Source organism: Castor canadensis, chromosome 18 (genome assembly GCF_047511655.1).
Source record: "Castor canadensis chromosome 18, mCasCan1.hap1v2, whole genome shotgun sequence".
In the NCBI taxonomy this organism is placed as follows: Eukaryota; Metazoa; Chordata; class Mammalia; order Rodentia; family Castoridae; genus Castor; species Castor canadensis.
This window is the reverse complement of record NC_133403.1, coordinates 12805296-12825485: the sequence shown is the minus strand read 5'-3', so window position 1 is coordinate 12825485 and position 20190 is coordinate 12805296. Positions and strand designations below refer to the sequence as shown.

The following is a 20190-nucleotide window of genomic DNA, read 5'->3' as shown; positions in this document are numbered from 1 at the left end:
TCCCACTTGAGCCACTCTGCCAGCCCTTTTTGTGCTGGGTATTTTTGAGATAGGGTCTTACAAACTATTTGCCCTGGTCTCTGCCTCCTGAGTAGCTGGGATTACAGGTGTGAGCCACCAGTGCCTGGCTTCCCCTGACTCTTTCCATAGAAGATCTGAGCGAGCTGGAAGGATGACCTTGTGGTTCTGCCCGGCCCCTACAGAGGAGTCACGAGGACAACAGATCTCTCTCTGGGAGGAATTGCTGGCCAAGGGTGGCATGGCCTGTGTACCCAGGTTGCAGGCAAGGCTGCTCACACCTCCCTGACTCCTCTTCAAGGAGATTCCTGGAGCCGCCATTCAGCAAGTGTTTCCACAGTGAAATGCACAGAAAGAGGCGGTGTGTAAGCTGCCAGACCTCCAGTGCATCTGTTTGGTGGTGGGTGGCTGTTAAAAAAAAATAAAATAAAAGGCAATGAGTGGAGATCTGCTAATACGGAAAGGAATGACAAAATAAGCCATGTGGAGTTTGAGTTCTGAGTTTGAGTGCACAGAACTGGACTAAGAAGCACTTGTGTCAAATTGATGGGGCTGTGATGTCTGCATAGGAGCTCACTCAGCCAACATACTGATGTGTGCACAAGACCTATCAGTAAATGTTTCCACATTTGTCATTCGTAAGGGTAAACTCAATGGTTTGGGAAACATGGCTTAGACACAGACAGGGTGCCCTAGAGCTGGTGGCCAGTGTTCACAAATCATATCTTTTCTGTTTCACAATTTTGACATTTGGGGAGGCCAGGCTGGCTGGGGAGAGCCTACTGTTCCCAGAGCTACCTGCTTCCTATGGATAACAGACAACTTAGTTTGGAGGTGCTGTGTGAGTGCAAAGAGCCCATCCGAGGTCCGGACCCCAGCCGCCTCCTTTAACTTACACATCTAACTGACACTTCCTCTGCCCTCAATGGTGTTCTTACTGGTCAGTCCCAAGCTGGTCCCCACAAGGCCCTGAAGCCCCGAGAGAGAGGGGCTCTGGCTCTGGCTTCCCTGGGCTCCTTTATCCCCTTTATTTCCTTTTATTTCACTGAATTGCACACTTTAAAAAGGTGAATCTTTTTTTTTTTTTTTGGTGGTGCTGGGGTTTGAACTCAGGGATTCACGCTTGCTGGGCAGGTGCTCTCCCACTTGAGTCACTAGGCCAGTCCAAAAGGGTGAATCTTAAGGTATATGAATTACGTGCCATTAGAAAAATCATGAAAACCTAAACTAAAGAGTAGGAGGGGTACAGGAGAGAAAGAGTGGGTGGATGGAGGAGGGACTTGATCAGACCATCTGACTGGAGCCATTGCTGGTTTATTTTGGGGTGCAGCTGGAGGAGTGAGAGAACCCCCATGTACCAGGGGTCCCCATTCGGGATGTGCCTCCCAGAGCGTGAAGAGTCCAGTGATTACTCATGGATCATTTCCCTTATTGAAAGATTAGTGACACAAAACTCAGTTCAGTTGAAATACTTTGTATTTCTTTCTAAACTTCTTCCAAAGTTAATAAGTATCTTTTTGGTTATAAGCACATTTGTTTTCTACCCAGGAGGGCAAGGCATTCTGGGTGCTGGGGTGGGCCACACCGGAGCAGCGACAGCCCTGCTCAGGACGGAGCCTCTGGCCCCAGAGCAAGACAGCAAACTGAAATGGCCACGGTCACAGCCATGGAGGGTGCAGGGCAGCTGGGGAGACGCTGGACAGCAGACAGGATCTGACAAGTGTTGTGATGATTTTTTAAAATTTTCTTATCTTCTCACATATCCCAAGATGTTTAGGGATAAATTTCAGGCAAAGGAAAAAAGAGATGAAGCAAGTACAATAAAATGATATTTGCAAATCTACCTGATGTGCATGGTATACGAGAATTCCATTTCATACATTTTCTTCTATTTATAGATGAGGTCCACCCTCCAAATCCATGAGTCTCACAGCCAAGGGAATTTACCACCTACAGATGGAAAATGACATCCTGTAATCACATTTGTGCTGCACGTCCATAATCCCAGCATTTGGGAAGTCCAGGCAGGAGAACTGAGAATTTGAGGTCAGTCTGAGCTACAAAATGGGACCCTGTCTCAGAAAAACAAGACAGGATGAGCATGGTGGCTCGTGGCTGATATACCAGCACTCAGGAGGTGGAGGGAGAAGGATGGCATATTGGAGGCCAGCCTGGGCGACTTAAGCAACTTCAAGGTCAGCCTGAACCACATAACGAGACCTTATCACAACACGAAGAAAAAAATTCTATCTGTACTGAAAATGTACAGGCTTCTTTTTCTTATCATTGTTCCCCAACGATGTGCACAGAACTTACCTGTATACGGAATTAGAAGTAATGTCGAGGTGATTTACAGTACAGGGAGTGGTCTGCAAATACTATGTTGTTTTTTGTTTTTGTTTTGCAGTACTGGGGTTTGAACTCAGGGCCTCACGCTTGCTAGACAGGCACTCTACCACTTGAGCCTCTCCCCCACCTCCACTACACTGTTTTATAGCATCTTCAGAATTTGGAATCAAGGGGGTGTCCTGGAACTGATCCCCCCAGAATACTAAGAGATGACTGTGTGTGTATTAAACACACTCAACGTGAGTGTGTGTTTCAGAATTTTGCATTAAAAATACTGGGCGGAAGTGCACATTCAAAGATATTTTCTCCTCTTGATTTAATTTATAAATGATTTTATGGTGCACCAGTGGCTTACACCTGTAATCCTAGCTACTCAGGAGACAGAGATCAGGAAGATCGAGGTTCAAAGCCAGCCTGGGTAAGTTTGTGAGACCCTATCTTCAAAGGACAAAACAAAAATCATACACACACACAAAAGGGCTGGTGAAGTGACTCAAGTGGTAGAGCACCTGCTTAACAATCGTGAGGCCCTGAGTTCAAGCCCCAGTGCCACCAAAAAAAAAAATTATAAATGATCTTTTCCTCTTTCAACAGAAATGAAGGTCTTATCCCTTCAGAAATAAAATGCAATGATGAGGCTTAGAACAACTATAGATTATTAAGATGAGTACAAACATAAAAATCATACCAAAAAAATGTGCACTTTTTATGCTCAGCTGCTGGGCCCTCCTGCAGACAGAGTCGTGGGCAAGGATATTCCCTGCTCATCTGTCACAGTTGGTTATTAGTATATTAGGAACATGAAACCTGCCAGAAGGGAACTGGTTAAATCACACAGGTTACTGTGACACAGCTTAAAGTCACAATGCAGCAGAGTGGGAAGTCTATGGAGTGGGTGGCCAGGAAACTGGCTTTCAGGACATTAGAGTCTATGCCAAGCTGGGCCATGCTTCTAGGATGTGAGCTCTCTCTTCTTCCCCATCTCTATTCTGTTCCATCCTCGCTGCCCCTCTTCAAACCAGTATTTCTCAGAAATTCTCCTGGCCTCAGAAATTCACGTCTGCAGGGTCACTCTTTAACTGAGCCCTAGAGAAATAGGACAGCACTCAGATGGATGGAGTCTACCTGCTCCAGGAGTGGGGGACCCCAGCACTGCCACACTGAGTAAAGACTAAGAGTGGAGGGGCTGAGGTGAGCGCTCACCCTACTCCTCACCATCAGTGAGGACAACCCAACTTTGCAATTCCATAAACCATGCCGCTTCCCAGCCCAGCCCAGCCAGCCCAGAGTGGCTGCCATTCCTGGGCTGCCTGGGCCCTGCCCCTCGCTCCTCCCCTAGCCCACCCTCCTGGGGACTCCATCTCCCCCTGCTTCCCTACTCTCCTGGCACTTGCCCCCATCCCATGCTCTCTACTGAGTTGTAGCAATGACTTATTTGAGTATTGAGGTCATTTGGTCTCCTATGTAGGAAGACAGATCCCCTGGGACAAGGTCTGTCTGTGCTGGTCCTGCTGTGGCAGGCCCTGGAGCAAAACAAAGGGCTCCACACTGCACCAGTTCTCTTTTTATTCTGTATATCATCCTTTCGGTTTTCAATTTTTCTATAAAGAAGGCATTTGATACTAAAATTCTAATAAATGTTGCATCCAAATGTAAATATGTCCCAGCACTTGGGAGGCTGAGGCAGGAGGATCCTGAGTTAGAGGCCAGCTGGGGGTACACAGTGAGACTCTGTCCCAAAAATATTAACAGTAAAATAAATAAGATAAAATGTGAATCAACAGAAAATCTCATTCATTGATGGCAGAATGCAAAATGGAGCAGTCACTTTGTTTTTTGTTTTTTCTTGCTTTGGGTTTTTTATTGCTATTGTTCTTGTTTCTTCATTTGGGATGGGATCTCACTGCTACCAGGCTGGTCTGAAACTCCTCAGCTCAAGTGATCCTCCCACCTCAGTCTCCTGAGTTCTGGTATTACAGGGGTATGTCACCATGCTTGGCTTGTTTTGTTTTATGTTGTTTGTTTTCTTTTGTTTTGGCAGTGGGACTGGGGTTTGGACTCAGAGCTTTGTGCTTGCAAAGCAAGCTTGAGTGACACCTCTAGTCCACTTCACTGGTTATTGTGGAGATGGGGATCTCTTGAACTATTTGCCTGGGCTGGCCTCGAATGGCAATCCTCCCAGTCTCAGTCTTCCAAGTAGCTAGGATCACAGGTGTGAGTGTAGTCTGGCTTATTTTTTGAACTAAGGGTATTTTTCCCATACAATCTAGTGATTTGGTACTTTGGCATTTACCCCAGGGAACTGAAATCTTAGGCCTAACAAAATTTGCACCCAGATGTTTACAGCAGCCTTATTCACAATTGCCAAAATTGGAAGCAACTAAGATATCCTTTAGTGGGTGAAGGAGTAAAATGACACCGGTTCCTCAGGACAACCGAATACATTAAACCTGCCTTATTTGCAGATTTATCTGATGAGATTTTGACCAAGCACCACAAATAAATAACCAAATGAAATTTCACAAACAAAAAATTTAAATTCCCACGTGCACATAGCTATGTGGATTCAGAGACGCTCTCATTGAGTCCCACGTTGTCATCAGTTGTGGGATTTGCTCAGTGTGTCTGTGCACTTTGTTTTGTGAAAATCTGTCTCCTAAAAAAGCAAATGGTGCCCAAAAAGCAAGGTAAAAGTGTGCTTGATTTAAAGCAATCAAGTGAAAAATCTGAGATTCCTTGAAAGGCAGCATGTCTGTAGCAACAGTTGGGTGGCCATTATGGGAAACGCGCAGTACAGTACTGAAGACCATGCATCCTAAGCATGAGTGCTTTTTCCCCATGGACACTTTCTCCATAAACCCACCTATACCAAGGGCCTACTGTATTATTTATTGCTAAGAAAAAATGAGCTATTAAGATATGAGAAAACATGGAGGACGCTTGACTACCTATTGCTGAGTAAAAGAAGGCAATCTGAAAAGGATAACATGCTGTGTGGCTCCAACTATATGACATTCCAGAAAAGGAAGGAAAAACTAGGGAGGTGGTGAAGAGATCAGTGGTTGCCAGTCGGGGAGGAGAAGGAGCATAGGTAGAGCACTGAGGATTTGTTAGGACAGTGAAATTATTTAGTCTGACACTAGCATGTCATCACATATTTGTTCAAATTCACAGAGTGAGTGAGCCTCAAGGCATCTGGGTCACAGTGATGAGGCAGTTGGGGTTCATTGACTGTAGCACGTGTACTCCTTGGGTGGGGACAACACAGCTTGGGAGAGCATGTGGGAAATTTCTGTCACTTCTGCTCCATTTTCCTATGAACCTCAAATTGCTCTAAAAAATTGTTTTAAAATATTCTTTTTTAGCTGGCAGAGTGGCTCAAGTGTTAGAACGCCTGCCTAGCAAGTGTGAGGTCCTGTGTTCAAACTCCAGTACCCCCATACACAGAAAAACAGAAACACAAACAAACAAACAAAAATAGTTTTTTATTTTATTTTTTTGGTAGGACTGGGGTTTGAACTCAGGGCCTCACACTTGCTAGGCAGGTACTCTACCACTTGAGCCACTCCACCAGCCCTAAAGACACTTTTTTAAATAAAAGTAAATGTAGCCAGGCAGTGTGGTGCACGCCTATGGTCTCAGCTACTCAGGAGGCAGAGGTAGGAGAATCCTGGTCCAACGCCAGTCCAGACAAAAACTCAAGATCTTATCTGAAAAATAACTAAAGCAAAAGAGCAGAAGGGGGTATAGCTCAAGTACGACCACCAAAAAAAAAAAAAATGTAAATGAGAGGCAGGTGGGGACTGCAGGTGGGGTCCCACACACAGGAAGGACAAGCCTAGCAGGCTGAGCTGGGGGAGGGGCAGGCGTCACCCTGGCTGCCCAAGCAGAGCCAGAAGGTCACAGCCCTGCCCCTGCCTTTTGAGCTGTATGGAGCCTCTGGGAATGTGGACACGCAGGCTGTTCCTGCTTATCTGTGTGAGAGTGTAATAGCCTGCCTCACCCTGCCTCTGTGGCATGGTCACCTCCAGTGCCACATGGGGTCACTCACAGGTGCATCCTTCTCTCCAGAACAGCAGGAGAACTGGCCTGAACTTGGGGCTAATTGGCAATTGGATGGCCTAGGTAGAAGTTCTCCCTGTCAAAGTTCCTTTGGAAGCTGAGACTGGGCTGTGCTCTTGGGCTTGCTGGGCAAGGGATTCCAGGCACAAAGACACACCAATGGAGCATCAGGAGGCTGTGGTGTGGACAGCAGGAGAAGACCAACAAAGAACCAGGCATGGTGGGCACAGCTTGGTGGCACTCATGATGGTGACCTGGATCAGGGTTCATTCACCTCAAGGAGCTTGGTTGACCCATGGAATTCCCTGTGCCTCACCGTTTCTGTCTGAGAGATGGGTACACAGGCCCCTCTCAGAGTCCTGGGTGGTTAAGTGAGTTTCTATGTAAGAGTCACCCCTGGTTGGAAGCTGCTCTTGCCACCTGGAATACTTGCTTTCCTCTGCCTGTAACTCTGCTGTCACCTGGCTGCTCCCTGATGTTGGCTAGGCACCTACTATAAATCAGTCATCTGCCTTCTCTTCTGGGAGAAGAGCCCAGTCCTTGTCCTAGGAGTATCTAGACCATGCTTGCCCGGGCAAGGGTCCTGCTAAACATAGAAACAGCTCATTTGAGATGGAGTTCAAGGGCTGGAGACAGGCTCTGGGGTGGCACAGCCTGCCCATGGGAGGAGCCACCCAGCTGTCTGGTGCAGGGGCAGTGCCCAGGGCACAGGCTGTCAGCCTGGTGTGGAGGGCAGTCACACATTTCCCTGCTTAGTGGAAAACCCGCGTTTTCAGCCATACATTGTGTGTGACTTGAACTGTTTTTCTTGGCTCTGAGGCACAGGATTAGTTACATGCTTTGTAATTTTTGGTATTGAAGGTATTTTTAACACATGCAGTCAGTACTGTGGGAACAAGCTGGAGAGTCCCGGCATGTCTGTAGTTTAAACTCAACCCTGTTCCCACCCCCAACCTTCCTCTTTAAAGATGAAACTGCTCAATGGGATATCTATTTTTGTTCATTTAGGTTTTGAGTTGAAACACAGAGAGACTTGAGGAAATTGAATTTCCCTTATGATGAATTCTTTCTCCTGCCCCTGTCATGAGACAGCAAATACAGAATAAAAGGAGCCAGGATGCACAGCCTGTCCTGGGCGGGGAACATTGGGGGCCAGAGACCTTGCTTCTCCTAGCAAAAGGGGATCCTCCTGTCTGTTCACCACATACTGAAGAGGGGAGCACATCAAACAAAAACAAACTGCATTTGTCTTCATTCACATAGGAAGGTGTATTGGTTATCCTCTGCTATGTAACAAATCGCCTCAAACTTGGTAGCTGAGGCTAACACATGTGCTGTAAGTTTGTCTAGCTAGCAAGCAAGAGACCCTGAGTTCAACCCCAGTACCACGAAAGAAAAAGAATAATTTTTGAATTTTAGGTTTTTTTTTTTTTTTTGGTGGAACTGGGGTTTGAACTCATGGCCTCACACTTGCTAGGCAGGTGCTCTTACCACTTGAGCTACTCCAACAATGAATAATTTTTAATGTTCAGGAATGGAAACTATGTTAATAATAATTAATGACTACTTCAACTAGGTAGTAGAGAGGATTTCCAATATTCCTAACACAAAGACATGGTAAAACATTCAAGGGATAGATGTGCCAATTATCTTGATAAGATTGTGTGCACTGTATACATGTACTGACATATACTGTACCCCCAAAATAGGTACAATTATCGTGTGTCAATTAGAAACTTACGAAAGTATTTTGAAAAGGAACTTGGGAATGGCTTAGTTGAACCTGGTCTCACTAGAGGCTGTGAAGAGTCAGCCAGGACTGTGTTCTCATCTGAAGGCTCGACTGGATGAGCATCCACTTCTGAGCTCTCTCACACTGTTATTGGAGGATCCGCTTTCTCTGGAATGTTGGGTTGAGGCTCCCAACTCTTGGCTCCCTGTTGGCTGGAGCCCGTCCTTGGTTTCTTAGCACATGGACCTCCCCAACATGGCAAGTTGCTCCATCAAAATCAGCCAGGAAGTGAGAGTGAGTCTAACGTGAGCACAGCACACATTCTTAATGTTGCTGACTTCTGTTGACTAGAGGGAAGTTATCTGAGGGGTGGGGATCTCATAGGCTGCGTAGACAGGAGGCGGGATCGTGGAGCCATCTTTGACGCAATCTACCATAAAAGCATGTAAAACATGATCATGCCCCTTGCTAAGGTGTGGGTTCATCTTATGGTGCTTGTAAGTGGTACAATCTTTCCTGAAAGTGTGTTGACTCCTGCTCCAGAGGGGAGGGGGTTGCCAAAGTAAGGTCCTCACTTAGGATGCTCTGGTAATCCACCCTCTTATCTGTCTGACCCTCACTTCCTTCCTGCCTTTCTTCCTTCCCTCTTTCCCTCCCTTCCTCCCTCCTTCCCTTCCTTCCTCCTTCCTTTCCTTCCTCCTTCCTTTCTTCCTTCCTTTCCTCTCTCCTTTCCTCCTTCCTTCCCTCCCTCCCTCCCTCCTTCCTTCCTTCCTTCCCTCCCTCCATCCCTCCCTTCCTCCTTTCTTCCCTGCTTCCTTCCTTCTTTCCTTCCTTCTTTCCCTCCTTCCTTCCTTTCTTCCTTCCCTCTTTCCCTCCCTCCCTCCTTCCCTCCATTCTCCCTTCCTTCCCTTTCTCCTTCTCTCCCTCCTTCCTTCCCTCCTTCTTTCCTTCCTTCCCTCCCTCCCTCCTTCCTTCCCTTTCTTCTTTTTTTTTTATGGTACTGGGATTGAACACTGGGCCTTGTGCTTGTTAGGATTCTACCTCACTTTAATTGTGCCCCCAGTGTTTTGGGGTTGTTGTTGTTTGCTTTTGAGATAGGGTCTCACTAACTTTTCCTCAGCTGGCTTTGAACTCATGATCCTCCTGCCTCTATTTCCTGTAGGCATGCACCACCACACCTGGCTGCTGTTTTTTCTTTTTATATAAATGGCATCACCTTAGCCAGGTGCTGGTGGCTCACGCCTGTAATTCTACCTACTCAGGAAGCAGAGATCATGAGGATCCCCAGGCAAATAGTTCATGAGACCCAATCTCGAAAATACTCAACACAAAAAAGGGCTGGCGGAGTGGCTCAAGTGGTAGAGTGCCTCCCTAGCAAGTGTGAGGCCCTGAGTTCAAACCCCAGTACCACCAAAAAAAAAAAATGGCATCACACCACACATGGCATCCTGTGACTGGCTTACCAGTTTTCTGCTCTGATACATCTTAGTATCTTCCCATGACCAGGAGTGTGGCTGGCTCACATTCTCTTCATTGCTTCTTGGCATTTCAGGCTGTGGACACACTGTTTTTCATTTGCCTTCCCTCATTTGTAGACATTCAGATTGCATCCAGAGAGCAATCTTATAAGCAGCGCCACCATGATCAGCCTTCTTTGTCTTCCTTTTGCACATTTGCTGGTGCTCCTGTAGGGGGAAAAAAATCAAGGAGTAGAATGGCTGGCCCCAGGCCATTTATTGTGAAAATTGTGTATGCAGTTTTCATCAGTTGTGCCTGTGTCAATTACGTTTGTACCTGAATAGCATCCGTTCATCACCCTTGCTATATTCAATCTTGTCAAACTTTTTAACGAACAAAAACAGTCTGAGGAGATAATGGCAGGGGTGGAAAGTGTTCTACTTCTGCTCACAGATCAGATGCAGGCCCACGGTGGTTGCATTGTCACTAAATGACACCGTCTTGCCTACCAAACAGTATGCCAACCACTGAAGCTATGAGTTTTGCAAAAAAGGGTTTGTTTGGAGGTGGGAACCCCAAGCCTCAAACCCACTTCCCCAAGAATAGGGTTAAGGGGCATGCCATTAGCAGTCTACGGCAGTAACATAAACACATTTTTATACATCCACAATGTCAAAATTCATCAAATAATAAATTCATAAGCTATGCCAATTTTATTGGTTTTAATTCACCAAGGACTCTGGTTTTGTTTTTTTGGTTTTTGTTTTTTGAGACAGGGTCTCACTATGTAGCCCAGGTTAGCCTCAAACTCATGATCCTCCGTCCTCAACCTCTTATGTCCTGGGATTGCAAGTGTGCACCCTCATGCCTGATGATTCACCAAGTACTCTTGATTTTGCTTGGCAATCATGATCACAGGTTCTCTTATTCTATTTCAATTGTGTGTGTGTGTGTGTGTGTGTGTGTGTGTGTGAATGGGGTTTGAACTCAGGGCCTTACACTTATTAGGCTCTATCACTTGAGCCACCCTTCCAGCCCTCTAGTCCAATCTTAATTACCTAGTATTAATAACCAGATCACATATTATACTTCACCCAGTAATATATAAGTTACAGAATTGCTGAGAAAAGGTTAAAGTGGCCCCAGAGTTCAAAAACAAAGGCAGAGAGCAGATACAGATGTAAAGAGAGTCACTGCAGGTGGTTAGATAAGGGAATATCTTAAGGAACCCAGTCACTGAGCTGTTCCAGGTGCTGGGCTGCCAAGGTGCAGAACTGTTTCAAAGGGGCAGAAGTTTGCTGGGGGCATAGTTCAAGTGGTAGAGCACCTGCTCAGCAAGTGCAAGGCCCTGACTTCAAACCCCAGTACAGCGAAAGGTCCAAGAGGTCCTGATGGGTGGTGTCCCTGGGGCTGAGTGAAGCCCCGGGGAAAAGGACAGGAGTTTGTGGCCTGTCAGTCTCATGATGCACTCAGTACATGGTTGGTGGGTGCTGCCTATCCGTGTCAGATTCCCCTCCTTTTATATGATGCAGGTGAGATGTATCATCCATCGGTGTGCTGTGTTTGCTGAACTCACAGGCCTGATTTCTCTGATGTGTTTTGTTTTGGTTTGGGTTTTTTGGTTGTACTGGCGTTTGAACTCAGGGCCTCATGCTTTGTAGGCAGGCACTTTACCACTTGAGTCACTCCACCAGCCATATTTTTGTGAAGGGTTTTCTTGAGATAGGGTCTTGTGAACTATTTGCCCTGACTGGCTTCACACTGCGATCCCCTTAATCTCTGTCTCCTGGGTAACCAGGATTACAGGTGTGAGCCACCAGCACCTGATTTCTGATGTGGTTTTGATACACTCATGTGTTCATATATTCCTGATTTAACTTGATAAGTTCATAGGTGGCAATTTGGATTTGCATAAGTACATTATTTATCAGTCTGTGCCTTGTAGCTGTGCTGGACAGGTGCTGGTTGTTTACTTGCACGAACAAAATGTAGAGTCATTTCACCTAACATGTGCACTCAGAAGGGAGCCCTTTGTTGGGTTATGAAATGGGGTCCCCTGGGACAAGGTCCAGCCCGAGAGCTACTGTTCTACACAACATAGTAGACAGCCTGCTCTCCTCAGGGTACGTGTGCATTAGGCCCGGGCAAAGGAGATTGGAAATGAGGAAAAGTGATGTTATTTATGGTCTACACATGTGTAATCAAATATCCTAGCTTTTCTTAGACAAATTGCTTAGCTTTTCTTGGAAAATGGTGGCATTGGTGTGCTCTGAGGATGAAGTTTTTGGTCCTCTGGCATTACAAAGGTATCCATTGGACACTTGTACAGAATCAATTGAAACATGAGAGGTTTCAATTGGTTTGAGCTACCTCCAAGTTCCTGAAACACAACATAGGCAGCCATTATCATCTTGGTCCATATGTCATATCCTACAGCAAACCTAGTGGGAGAGTGCTGCTTCACTCTGGTGCCTCTGACATTAGAGCTAGATAGCTAGATGATAGATAGGTGGCTGGATAGATAAATAGATGATAGATGATTGATAGGTAGGTAGATGATAGTAGATAGAGATAGACAGATAGGTGATAGATAGATAGGTAGATAGATGATTTATAGGTGATAGAGAGTTGGTAGGTAGATAGACAGGTAGATGATTGATAGGCAGGTAGATGATAGTAGATAGAGATAGATAGGTGATAGGTAGATAGATGGATAGATAGATAGATGATTGATAGGTGATAGGAAGTAGGTAGGTAGATAGATAGATGATTGATAGGTAATAGAGAGTAGATAGATAGACAGTAGATAGATACATAGGTGATTGATAGGTAGATGATAGTAGATAGAGATAGATAAATAGGTGATAGAGAGTAGATAGATGATAGATAGATAGATAGATAGATAGATAGATAGATAGATAAATGATAGATAGATGATAGTTTTTACAATGCTGGGGATTGAACCCAAGGCCTCACCCATGCTAGGCAAGCACTCTTTTACCGATGGCACTCTACACCTCCAGCACAAAGTTTCTGAAGAAAAGCAAGTACAGCTAGAGGATTCATTCAAGGTTTCCCTGAGTTTCACCTGCAGTCACAGTGACCCAGGACTGCCCTTTACTGACACTTTTCTGGCATTTCTTTCCTATATTTCAATTCCTAAGCTTAATGGGATTAAGGGGACTTGAGGTGAATTGAAGAGACCTAGTGGCTCCTTCGCTGTGTGTAGCAAAATACAAGAAGACAGAAATTACTTCAAGATGGAATTCATAATTAAAAGGGAAGAAGACTGTACAGATTTGGAAAACCCCAGTGTGGCCATGTAAAAGAATGAAGCAGCCTGTTTAGGAAAGGGTGTGGTTACTTCAAATAGTCTGGATGGAAGGAAGCCGGGGAAAGAAAGACCCCGAAGGCACCACAGACATCTTCAAGGCTGCCCCTCCCATCCTGGGCTCAGAGAACCGGCTCTTGAGGGCAGAGTACTTTGGGGGACAGAAGAGACCCCTCCATTCACCCTGGTGCTGTGCTTCTTTGCCTGCCCCAGCTGTGGCTCCTGGGGGCCCTGGGAGGACACCGGTGGTGCTGCCTGGAGGTGTCCACACGACGCTGACTGCAAGATTGCCAAATGCGAGAGCTATGGAGACAGAACTTCATTCACCTGGGTTTTACAGGATGTGGTGAACAGCTCTTAACAGGCGATCGGCCTCGAAAGCTCTATTCTCATGAATGGAAAATGCCACCATCCTAGGAGTGGGATTGTCACCTCTCTATTCTCTCCCTCCTTCCTCTCCCTCCCTCTTCCTCCCTCTCTGTTTCTTTCCCTCTCCCTCTCCCTCTCCCCGCCATGCATGCACACCTGGACACCTTCTCTTTGCCCTGGTGCCAGGTAACACCTTGCACATGTGGGGATGCAACAAGAAGGCTCTCGCGAGGCACCTGCACCTTGATCTTGGACTTCCAACCTCCAGATCTGTGAGGAAGAAATTTCTTTACATTGTAAATTTCCCAGTCTGTTGTCTTCTGTTAAAGCAGCACAAAACTCACTAAGACAGCCTCCTCGCACCTCCGGTCCCTTGCTTCACCTCCTCCTCCTTGTCCTCACACCTCCTCTGGCCCTAAGGCTGTTTACCACAGGGCCCTCTGCCAGGTCAGGAGCTCCTGATTGCCCAGTGTCAGGAGGGCCCTAGTCCTAGAACCTCTGGTGGGAGGCAGGAGCTGAGGAGGAGCCCTTGTCTACTAGAGGCTCTGAACACCCTCTTCTCCCCAAAGTGTTTGCAGGGCATCCAGGCACAGTGCTGTGTCCAACCAGCCTCTGAGGGTTGGCTCTGCTTGTAGTGACCTGAAGGCCATGCCCTCCCCAAATTCTATGTTGACATCTGCCCCTTAATGGGGTATGAGGGAATGTGATTAGTTCATGAGAGCTCTCTCGCTCTCCACCAAGTGAGGATACAACGAATGAGAAGTCAGCATCTGTAACCAAAAGGAAGCCCTCATCACAGCCTGACCATGCTGGCATCATGACCTCAGACTTCCAGCCCCCAGAATTGTGAAAAATAAATTCAGATGTTCAAGCCATGGGATTCTGTTACAGCAGCCCAAAAGGACTGAGCTCCTGCCCCATGGCAGACCCCAGCTGGACCCAGTACCTGGCAAAGCACGGGCAGGTCCAATACCTCGTGTTCTGAAAGAGTTCCAGGACTTTCTGGTATATCCTCCACCATCTGAACAAACCATCCCCAAGATAGGTGGAGGTCCCCTGTGTGTCCCTTCAGGGAGGTTTTCTAGACAGTACCTCCAGTAGTCCTCCCTTATCCACAGGATGTGTATTGAGACATCCTATGGTTGCCTGAAACTGTGGCTAGTACCAAACCCTGTTTTTATTATGCTTTTTCCTTATGCATACATACCCATGTTAAAGTTAGATTTGTAAAATAGTCACAGTACGAGATTAACGACAGCTAATGAAAGAGCGACAGGGCTGGAGGGGGATGTAAACAGCATAAGAGTTCAAAACATAAATTGTTTGTTTCTGGAATTTTTTTTGTTTCAGATTTTCAGACCAAGGTTGACTGTAGGTGATGAATGTGTGGGAAAAAAAATTGCAAGTAAATGTGGGGGAGCTCCAGCACCCTTGCTCTGTCTGCCCCCCATCTCACCCCTTTCCTCCTCTCTGCTGTTGTCTCAGTTCACCATCCTCACCCCCACCCCCACCCTCAACCCCCTACCTGCTCCAGAACACTGGCCCACAGGCTGGCTCTGGAGTCCACTCCAGGTCCCCAGCCTGTTTCTAGTTATCTCTGCCACCAGGGGGCAGTGTGGTTTGCAGAGGGCTCCTACCCCTGGAGCCCAGAGTTCCAGTCCACCACCCCACACCTCCAGTGCATCCTCTGCAAGGCCCCAGCCCACACTCTGAGATCTAGAAGTCCTTTTCTACTGTTCTGATCGCCTAAGAGACTGGGGGCCTTTCAAGTGTCCACTCAGGGAGAGCAGCCTGAGCAGATCAGGAACAATTCCCAAGTCCACCCTCCCAGACCAGACGGTCAGAACTGGCTGCCTAAGTATCACCCAGGGGAAATTATTATATAAAACAAAAACAGGAACTTCCGCTTTGGAAAAAAGTGGAATAGAAATATTTCTCCTAATTCCCCCCACTAAGTGTAACTAAAAACCTCAGATGTCACAGATAAAATAAACATAAGAAGACTTTGCAAGTTATGAAGGAGGCTGAGATTGGTTCCAGGCCAGCACCAGCAAAAATGTTTGCTAGATCCCAACTCAGTGGAAAAGAGCTGGGCGTGGTGGTGTGTGTGCCTGTCACTCCAGAGACAGTGGGAAGCTTAAAATAGGAGGATTGGAGTTTAGGCTGGCCTAGGCAAAAAACAAGACCTATCTCCAAAATAAATGGAGCAAAAAGGACTGGAGGTGTGGCCCAAGTGGTGGATCAACTGCCTGGCAAGCACAAAGCCCTGAAGTCAAACCCCAAGAAAACAAAAAGGAAAAAACACAGGAGACTCTGAGGTACTTGGGAGACAGGGGCAGAGGTAAAAGGGTCATGAGTGTGAGACCAGCTGCAATAGGCCACGTAGGGAGTCGAGCTGCCATTGTCACTGCTTAGGAACAAGCACCCCATGGTGACACAATGATAGAAAGCATGTGGGGAGCCTGGACTCCCAGCCTGTGATGGATTGGACGTGATTGTCCCCTAAGAGTTTATGTGGTAGAGGCTTGGTCCCCAGTGTAGCAGTGTGGGAAGAAATGAAACCACTGTGTGGTGGAGCCTGATGTGCGGTCCTTAGTCACTGGGAGCACTGCCCTCAGAAGGGATTAATGTAGTTATTCAGGGACCCCAGGTAGGTCCCATGGACAGGGTTGTTTTAAAAAAGCAAGACTGCCCCCTACCCCGACTCTGGCTTCCTGTCACAGCATGTGATCCCCCCCTTCATACATGCTCCAGCCATGATGCCACATGCCTCGATGTGACACCACCAAAGAGGTCCTCCCCAGAGTCAGCACCATGCTATTTGGACTTTTGGCCTCCAAACTATGAGCTAAGTAAACCTCTTTTCTTTATAAAGTTAGACTGACTCAGGTGTTTCATCATAGCATTAAAAAACAGACTAATGTACATCCCCGCCTACCAGCAATGAGCTACTCTTTGCTGGCTGGTAGTGAGGCCACCTTCACGTAGTGTCATCAGAGACTCTTAAGGAATCAGAACCCTGCTCCAAATAAAGAGAAAAAGACCTCCCCTTGGGAATAAATGGAGATCCAGGGCGAATGTAGACTTTACTTTCACCTTGCGGTAAGAAGGTGCTGGAGCACCTGTCCCCAGCATGTGTGCACACAGACATACATACACACACATTGATACAAACACACGCACTGACACACACATACACACATACACACATGTACACAGACACGCATACAAATATACATACAAACGTACAAATGCATACATACATATACACATAGACACACACGCACCCACAGATGCATGCACACATACACACATGCACACACATGCGGACACAGAAACACACACATACACACAACACACAGACAGACAGACACACACGTACACATAATACATATACATGCACACAGATACATACCTGCATGCACACATATATAGACACACAAATACCTGGACATGCATATACACAGATACACCTGCATGTACACACACACATAAATACATACTCATACGTGCATACACAGATATGTGGACACACACATAAACACACATACGTATACACACATGCATATGCATATATACACACTCGTACACATATGCACACATACATATATACATAATACACACATACACACAAAACATCACAATTTTTAAAAAACAACAGGAAGGAACTTTTTTCGGGGGAAGTGATGGTGGTAATACGATTTGGACTCAGGGCCTTGTCCTTGCTAGGTAGGATCTCGGTCCTTAAGCCACGCTCCAACACAGGAAGAAACTTTTTAAGGTGACAGATATTACCTTGATTATGGTGGTGGCGGCTTGGTGAGGGTGCACAGTCATCCCTTGCGATCCTTGGGTGACTGGGTTGAGGCCCCTTGAGAATACCAAAATGGACACAGGCTCCACCTCATAGAAAATGGTGTCGTGTTTGCATACAAGCCACACACACCCTCCTGTGCACGTTAAATCATCTCCAGATTACTTACAATACTTAATCCGATGTGAATTATTTACTATGTAAATAGTTGTTACTGTGTTGTTGAGGGACTAATGACAAGAAAAATGTCTGTTCAGGTTCAGTGTAGAAGTGACTTTCAAGTCCATGGTTGGTTAAATCTGTGATTTGGAATTCATGGATATGGAAAGCCAACTGTATACACAGATGTCAAAACACATTCAACTGTGCACTCTGAGTTGGTGCAGTGTCTTGCAGATCAACTACCTCAATAAAGCTGTGAAAGATGAAACGCAGGCTGGTGGAGAGGCTCAAGTGAGAAGTACCTGCCTAGCAAGTGTGAAGCCCTGAGTTCAAACCCCACACATACACACACACAAATCTAAAAATAAAACACAAGTTAATAAGATCTAGCATCTCGGAACCTGAAAATTTCTATATTTCAATAGAAAATCCTTCCTTCCCGGGAAGATGGTCCTTGGTATGATGAAATTGAATGAAAAAGGACCATTGATGAATGCCAGCCCTGAGCTGGCAGAGATGTTAGAACTACCCAAGAAAGATTTTAAAGTAGACACCACACGAATGCTTTAACAAGTAATTATGGACATGCTTGAAACAAAATTTAAAAATAGTAAAGACACAGCACCATAGCAAAACCTACAAATGTGAGTAACTGAGTGAACCCCAAAGTAAGCACAGAGAAATTCATACCAAGGCACATTACGATTAAATTTCCCCAAAGTAGAGACAGAAAACATCCGGAGAAAATAATCCTCTTTCCAGGAGAAAGAACAATTTGCTTTACAGCAGATTTCTCTTCCGCAGTGATGGGAGCCAGAAAGAAGTGCCACACTGCACTGTTCACTGAAAGGCAAGAACTGCCAGCCCAGAATCCTCTGCTCAGTGAACCTTCAGGCCTGGAGGAGAAAACAGGACATTCTTAAATGAAGGAAACTAAGAGAATCTGTTGCCAAGACACTTACTCAAGTGTCTTACTCAAAAAGAATGGCTGGAGGAAATTATCCAAACAGCAAGGAAACAATAAAATAAAACAGGAAGAAATAAACATGAAAAATAAAAAAAGATGGGTAAATAGAATAGGTTTTCCTTCTCCTCTTGACATTCCTAAGTTATGTTTGATGACTGAAGCAAATTTATAGCTCTCCCTAATGCCGTTCTAAACGTATGTCAAGGAAAGAAGCTATGTCACACACTGTCTACTGACACTTTGGTCAACTATGGACCACACAGATGGTGATCTCAGAGTTTAGTGGAGCTGAAAAATGCCTACTGTCTAGTGACATTATAGCTATCAAAATCTTGTAGCATAATGCATTTCTGTTTGGATCTAGAATGTCCCCAAAGGCTCATGTGTCAGCGTGGTCACCTAAGAGGTTATTTTAGAGTATACTCTTTCTGCTTATTTAAATAATAATAGTAATAAAAATAATCCTTACTAGCCAAGCACAGTGGTTCAGGCCTATAATCCTAGCTATGCAAGAGGTAGAGATGCTGAAGATGGAGGTTTGAGGCTAGCCCAGGCAGAAAAATTTCTTCAGATCCTATTTCTGCCAATAGAAGCTGAGCGCATGTGTCATCTCAGCTACACAGGAAGCGGAAATAAGAGGATTGTGGTCCAGGCTGGCCAATGCATAAATGCAAGACCCTCTTGAAAAATACCTAAAGCAAAAAGGGCAGGAGGTGTGGCTCAAGCAGTTGAGCGCCTGTCTAGCAAGTGTGAGAATCTGAGTTCGAGCCCCAGTACTTGCGCAAGCAAGAAAGACCAAGTACCACCAACAAAAAAAAGTTGGTGTAAACACTATTGTGTGTTATGTCAGCAATAGTCTCATACATTTCACAGTTACCATTTTTTTCTCTCTCTGTACTGGGCTTTGAACTCAGGCCTTTATGCTTGCTAGGTGAGTTCCCTGTCGTGGTGCAGGCCTATAATCCCAGCACTTGGGAAGCAGAGGCAGGAAGATGGTAAGTTCCAGGCCAGACCAGCCTGGGCTTCATAGCAAGATCTTGTCTCAAAACAAACAAACAGCCGAGCGCTGGTGGCCCACGCCTGTAATCCTAGCTACTCAGGAGGCAGAGATCAGGAGGATCGTGGTTCGAAGCCAGCCCAGGAAAATAGTTTCTCGAGACTCTATCTTGAAAAACGCTTCACAAAAAAGGGCTGGTGCAGTGGTTCAAGGTGAAGGCCCTGAGTTCAAACCCCAGTGCCACACACACAAAAAAATTGCACCACGTGGAGCACTTGACCTAGACCATTTAGTTTTGTATAAATACACTCTGTGATGTTCAGACTGCACCACATTTCTCAGAATTTCTCGTGCTAACACCCACCTGTGTTTGTTATAACTAGGGGAGGGTAAAGAGATATAAAGAGAGATGAAATTTTACACTTCCCTCAAACTGGGAAAATGACACCACCAGTCAATTCTGATGAGTTACAGTAATGGAGAACATCCACTTAAAAAGCCATCGAAGGATCTCTACAATCATTAAATCAATAAATAAAAAATGGAGTTCTGAAAACTGTTTAATCCATAGGAAGACAAGAAAAAGAATGCAGAGGCCAAAAAGAAAGAACAAACAGAATAAAGTGGAGGATCACACCTTAACATCTCAATAATTACATTACATGCATGCAAAATCACATAGAGATGATGGAATGAACTTTTGTGCGCGCGCGTGCGCGTGTGTGTGTGTGTGTGTGTGTGTGTGGCCACCCTGGGGTTTGCTAGGCAGACCCTAGTATTTGAGCCATTCCCCCCAGTTCGCTTTTGCTTTAGTTGTGTTTCAGATAGGTTCTCACATTTTTTGCCCAAGATAGCCTCAGACAGTGACCCTTCTCCCACGGGACACCAGGTGCATGCCACTGCACCTGCTTGTTGGTTCAGATGGGGTCAT

At 45.8% G+C, this 20190-nt stretch overlaps 1 long non-coding RNA gene across 2 annotated transcripts in view; it reads right to left on the bottom strand.

Annotated features, from left to right (window-relative positions):
• Positions 1–1803: 1803 nt before the first annotated feature.
• LOC141418808 (uncharacterized) overlaps positions 1804–20190 on the bottom strand; it is a 54346-nt gene continuing 35959 nt past the window's right edge. Inside the window, exons 2-3 of one of the 2 annotated variants that reach the window (XR_012443454.1) lie at positions 9625–9846; positions 1804–1968 (exon numbers count right to left, since the gene is read on the bottom strand). This is a non-coding gene — a long non-coding RNA (uncharacterized lncRNA). Of the gene's footprint in view, positions 1969–8129; positions 8592–9624; positions 9847–20190 lie in introns of those variants that run through there. The other variant, XR_012443455.1, reaches the window with a different exon arrangement.